At 41.4% G+C, this 6,000-nt stretch overlaps 1 protein-coding gene across 1 annotated transcript in view; it reads right to left on the reverse strand.

The window, feature by feature from the left end:
• LOC141773303 (cryptochrome-1-like) overlaps positions 1 to 2,395 on the reverse strand; it is a 37,638-nt gene extending 35,243 nt beyond the window's left edge. Inside the window, exon 1 of the mRNA XM_074645200.1 lies at positions 2,237 to 2,395. The gene's annotated coding sequence lies outside the window, so the exon portion shown is untranslated. The remainder of the gene's footprint in view (positions 1 to 2,236) is intronic.
• Positions 2,396 to 6,000: the final 3,605 nt, after the last annotated feature.

The raw sequence follows: 6,000 nt of genomic DNA on the forward strand, positions 1-6,000 counted from the left end.
ATCTGGCATGTCCATTTTCAAAGGGGTCCCTTGACCTCTGACCTCCAGATCAGTGAATGTAAATGGGTTCTCTGGGTACCCACGAGTCTCCCCTTTACAGACATGCCCACTTTATGATAATCACATGCAGTTTAAATGTGTTATTGTCTCCTATTCTAAAATGGTGTATCTTAATATTTCTGCATCCTGGGGTCCCTAAACAGTCTTGAATCCCATAAATTGTGTCTCACTGTAAAGCTGAGACTCTGGTGGATCCAATGAGTCCAACTGGATTCATGTGTGATGATGGTAGTCTCCATAGGAGACATTTCATTGACCTCACTGCATAAAATGACCTGTGGTGACCTCTAGGATAATCACAGCCTCATGAAACTTTACAGCCACAAACTAGAGACCTAGAGCATTCAGAGGATGGATGGATCAGACTAGAGACCTAGAGCATTCAGAGGATGGATGGATCAAACTAGAGACCTAGAGCATTCAGAGGATGGATGGATCAGACTAGAGACCTAGAGCATTCAGAGGATGGATGGATCAGACTAGAGACCTAGAGCATTCAGAGGATGGATGGATCAGACTAGAGACCTAGAGCATTCAGAGGATGGATGGATCAGACTAGAGACCTAGAGCATTCAGAGGATGGATGGATCAGACTAGAGACCTAGAGCATTCAGAGGATGGATGGATCAGACTAGAGACCTAGAGCATTCAGAGGATGGATGGATCAGACTAGAGACCTAGAGCATTCAGAGGATGGATGGATCAGACTAGAGACCTAGAGCATTCAGAGGATGGATGGATCAGACTAGAGACCTAGAGCATTCAGAGGATGGATGGCTTTCCTAGCTAGATTGACAATAAGGGGGCTTCAGAGATGCTGAGTGTTGATAGAGATGCTGAGTGATGATAGAGATGCTGAGTGTTGATAGAGATGCTGAGTGATGACAGAGATGCTGAGTGATGACAGAGATGCTGAGTGATGACAGAGATGCTGAGTGTTGACAGAGATGCTGAGTGTTGATAGAGATGCTGAGTGTTGATAGAGATGCTGAGTGATGATAGAGATGCTGAGTGTTGATAGAGATGCTGAGTGTTGATAGAGATGCTGAGTGATGACAGAGATGCTGAGTGATGACAGAGATGCTGAGTGATGACAGAGATGCTGAGTGTTGACAGAGATGCTGAGTGTTGATAGAGATGCTGAGTGTTGATAGAGATGCTGAGTGATGATAGAGATGCTGAGTGTTGACAGAGATGCTGAGTGTTGACAGAGATGCTGAGTGTTGATAGAGATGCTGAGTGTTGACAGAGATGCTGAGTGTTGATAGAGATGCTGAGTGTTGATAGAGATGCTGAGTGTTGATAGAGATGCTGAGTGTTGACAGAGATGCTGAGTGTTGATAGAGATGCTGAGTGATGATAGAGATGCTGAGTGATGATAGAGATGCTGAGTGATGATAGAGATGCTGAGTGATGACAGAGATGCTGAGTGTTGACAGAGATGCTGAGTGTTGACAGAGATGCTGAGTGTTGATAGAGATGCTGAGTGATGACAGAGATGCTGAGTGTTGACAGAGATGCTGAGTGTTGACAGAGATGCTGAGTGTTGATAGAGATGCTGAGTGATGATAGAGATGCTGAGTGATGACAGAGATGCTGAGTGATGATAGAGATGCTGAGTGATGATAGAGATGCTGAGTGATGATAGAGATGCTGAGTGTTGACAGAGATGCTGAGTGATGATAGAGATGCTGAGTGATGATAGAGATGCTGAGTGTTGATAGAGATGCTGAGTGATGACAGAGATGCTGAGTGATGATAGAGATGCTGAGTGATGATAGAGATGCTGAGTGATGACAGAGATGCTGAGTGATGACAGAGATGCTGAGTGTTGATAGAGATGCTGAGTGATGACAGAGATGCTGAGTGATGACAGAGATGCTGAGTGTTGATAGAGATGCTGAGTGATGACAGAGATGCTGAGTGTTGACAGAGATGCTGAGTGTTGATAGAGATGCTGAGTGTTGATAGAGATGCTGAGTGTTGATAGAGATGCTGAGTGTTGACAGAGATGCTGAGTGTTGATAGAGATGCTAAGTGATGACAGAGATGCTGAGTGAACGAGGTCAGCAGAGTAATCCTTATGTAAGTGCCCTGTTTATTAAACTACAGCCAGTTTATAAGAAAGTTAAACACACAAAACTGCCAGAACAGAGCCAGAAAACAGCCGTCCTACCTGGTGCTGGCTCCCCGGAGGTGATGTCTATGTGAAACCCAAAGAAAGACGCATTTCTTGCCTCTGTTCTGCTGCTGAAGGTGCAGAGATCAGCTGGCTGCTTCACCTGCTGCTGCTGCTGCTCAGGTCTGTTTCATAACAGATGCACTCACTGCGCATGCGCCGTGGACTCACTGCGCATCCTCCCTGCGCAGATTCCACTCTCACGCTGCCTTCACGGAGCACCGGTTAAAGAGACAACATTTACGGCGCGCACACTTTCAGAGCCGTTATTAACGTTATTAGTGGACAATAACAGCAAACACAACACATAACTACGTGTGATGGTATTTCTTTAGTATGAAATATGATGAAATGAATCAGTTCTGTGTGAACCATTTCGTTTTGTGTTAAGAAATACAATATTTCGTGTGTTTTTGCGCTTATATTTTATACAGTGACAGTGATAACACAATCAGAGGATTTAGAGAAGATTCAACAGAATATTAAACTGTTGTATTTACCGCCGGAGAGCCGACGTGAATCGTAATATAACGTTTGGAAAGTTAGATTGGTCATTTTTCCCACAGTACTAGAACGCAGCACTAGACGTGTTTCAATCCGCTGCTCCCATTGGTCGGTTAGCCGTCCGCCGCTCCCATTGGTCGGTTAGCCGTCCGCCGCTCCCATTGGTCGGTTAGCCGTCCGCCACTCCCATTGGTCAGTTAGCCGTCCGCCACTCCCATTGGTCGGTTAGCCGTCCGCCACTCCCATTGGTCAGTTAGCCGTCCGCCACTCCCATTGGTCGGTTAGCCGTCCGCCGCTCCCATTGGTCGGTTAGCCGTCCGCCGCTCCCATTGGTTTATTCTGGTCTTGTAAATTTACATGTGAATTGTGGAAAGATGTCAATAATTTGAATACTTGTTAACATTTTCTCAGATTTTGCACTGTACTATAGAAATATTATATTTGGTTGCTATGGTTACAGTGACAAAGACTAATGCATTTTTTCTTATTAATTTAATTTTAATTCTCAGGAAGTTCCACATTCACAAGTGTAAATTTACAACAAAAAAAAGCCTAATTTCTTTGTATTTATGAAAGAAATTGAATTATATCTGTCAACAATTTCTTCCTCACAAAACAACAAAGCAATGAAAACAATGAATGTATGCAATATCTTTAATGTTTTTAAGTGAAATTATTGTCATTCTCTCACGTGGTCTTTTATTTATTTTTTTATTATTATTTTATGTTGGTTTTGTTTCATCTCTGTTGTCCTTTTATGTTTGGCACAGCTCTTTGTTTATGTTTTCGCTCTGCTTCTTCTGTATGTAAATGTTTTTAATGTTTTCTGCTGTTACTATGGATACTGACATTTAGAAATAAAAAAAAAAAAAAAAAAAAAATCCTTCCTTTAATACATCCACGGATCATCTAAGGTTTAATACATCCATGGAACAGTTTAATACATCCATGGAACATCAGAGCGTTTACTTTATGGGTTTCTAGCTGGACAAAAAGGGAAGTGTGAGTGTCAGCAGCGGCTGTGATGGACAGTCACAGTCAGCGGAAGATAACTTCATTATAAAGCAGTTGTTCTCTGAATAATGTCCCTCCTGGTCTGGAGGTTCCTCATGTTTAGAAATATTACAGAGGACTCAACAGAGAGAGATTTACACAATAAAGTCACAATATTACGAGAATTAAAGTCATAATATTACGGGAAAAAAGAAAATAACAAAAGAATTACTACTTTATAATATTATAATATTTTGACTTTATTCTCTAAATCTCAGATGTATTTTTTTCCCTCAGTGTGGCCCTAATACTCCGTCGTACCGTCGTACTATAGACCTACAACAATGATAAATAAAAATGAAAATGTAAACAAAGAACAGTTATTCATTTCTGTTTTTTTTTCAACCAGGTTACTGGTGTACAATTTATTAAGTTAATAATAAATACAAATTCTGTTAATTTTGGAGATTTCTTACCAAGTTTTATTAATTTAATAATAAATAAATATTCAATATGTATAAATAAAATAAAAAAGGTATTTATTTGTTTCATTTTGCTTTACAAAGTTAGGAAAGTAATGTGTAGGTCAAACCTGATGTTGCCTGTTATTGTTGTTACACATAACAGAATGATCCCAGTCACCTACAGCTTATTAATTAAACACCGGTGTCTGATCGGTACTCGATATCGGCCGATACCCAAAGCCCAGGTATCGCTATCGGTATCAGGACTTAAAAAGTCGGATCGGTGCATCTCTAGTGTCGACCTGAGGTCTTCTCTTACGCACCCGCCCACCTAAAGGTGTGCAGAAGTATCCCCTGGGGTAGGCTACTTGGGAATCGTGTGTGTAAGCACCTCTTCACAGCAGATCTGTCAATTCCAGTAAAGTAAAACATCAGTTATGATTTCCTATCGGCAGATGGTCGAGGACCTGTTGGTTGCAGAACCCGACACACAAACAATCCCTAAATATGAGTGTTGCTGTGCCAGCGTCATCGGACATGTTGTCCTCCAGCCTGCTCGTGAAATGTCAACCCCTGTGAATAACCATCAGACTCTCCTGAATCACAATTGATGGATTTTATTCTGCAGCCACCAACAAAACTTTGAACCTCACAGAGAAAGGAATCGCTGAGGAAATAAAAGCAATAAATCAAAATGAGTCTTATGGAAGAATAAAACAGACAAAGGGGTAAAACACAACGGTTGGTCTGTCAAAACTAAACAGATTTACATCAGTGCATTATTTCACTTTCTGCAGATGATCCATAATGTGTCTTCTTAGTCAACTCAGTCATGAAAAACAACACTTTCTAGCGTAACCCGTGACGCAGCTGTCTGTTTGTTTGCGCTGCTCGATGGCGGTCAGAGGTAAAGGACAGGAAGGCCGTCCCTCCTTGAGCAACTCCTTGAAGGAGCTGCTGCAGCGCTGACGTCTCGTCTCAAGGCCTCGGGCAGTTTTGACGTTCTTCTGCTAAATCAGCGAATTCTTTCACTGAGGCGTTGTTATTCACAACCTTTTCCTCCACCTGCAGTGGTATTATATTGTATGGCTCAAGTCAATATCACCTAGTACAATGCTCTTCAAGAGGAGACACCGCAGATAAACAGGGTAAACATTTTAACTAAAAGATAGATATCACCATGAAAAATACCAGAGTTACCCTTTAAGTAAAGTTACCAATACAAGAATATAAAAGTACAATCTTACATTTAAAATCCTACTTAAAGGAACTATATAGGGATGCACCGATACCACTTTTTTTCAGACCGAGTACTAGTACTTACATTCGGGTACTCTCCGATACCAAATACCGATACGAGTACTTCTCTGTGCCCGTCTCGCGGAGGTGGAGCGTGAGGACCCAAAAGATGGTGACGAGAGGTTAACGTCACGCTGCTGTAAAGTGATATCGGAGCCGTTGTATCGGAGCCGCTTTGCGAGTACGAATACATGGGCACAGTATCGGACCCGATACCCGATACTGGTATCGGTATCGTATTGGTATCGGTGCATCCTTATTACTATATGTAACATTTTACATTTATTAATCACTTCATATCACCAATGTGTGAACGGAGAGGTAACGTAACTATATACTGGACTTTTAATTCCTGTTTAAATTTTGACAATTTCTTTGCTGCATTAAAAAGGTTTACATTTTACACAATAATAAATAATTACACAACTGTAATTCCTGTTAACTTTGAAGATTTTTTTTACCAAGTTGCTCCTGTCTTCACACACACACACACACACACAC

Source organism: Sebastes fasciatus, chromosome 8 (assembly GCF_043250625.1).
Source record: "Sebastes fasciatus isolate fSebFas1 chromosome 8, fSebFas1.pri, whole genome shotgun sequence".
Lineage (NCBI taxonomy): Eukaryota > Metazoa > Chordata > Actinopteri > Perciformes > Sebastidae > Sebastes > Sebastes fasciatus.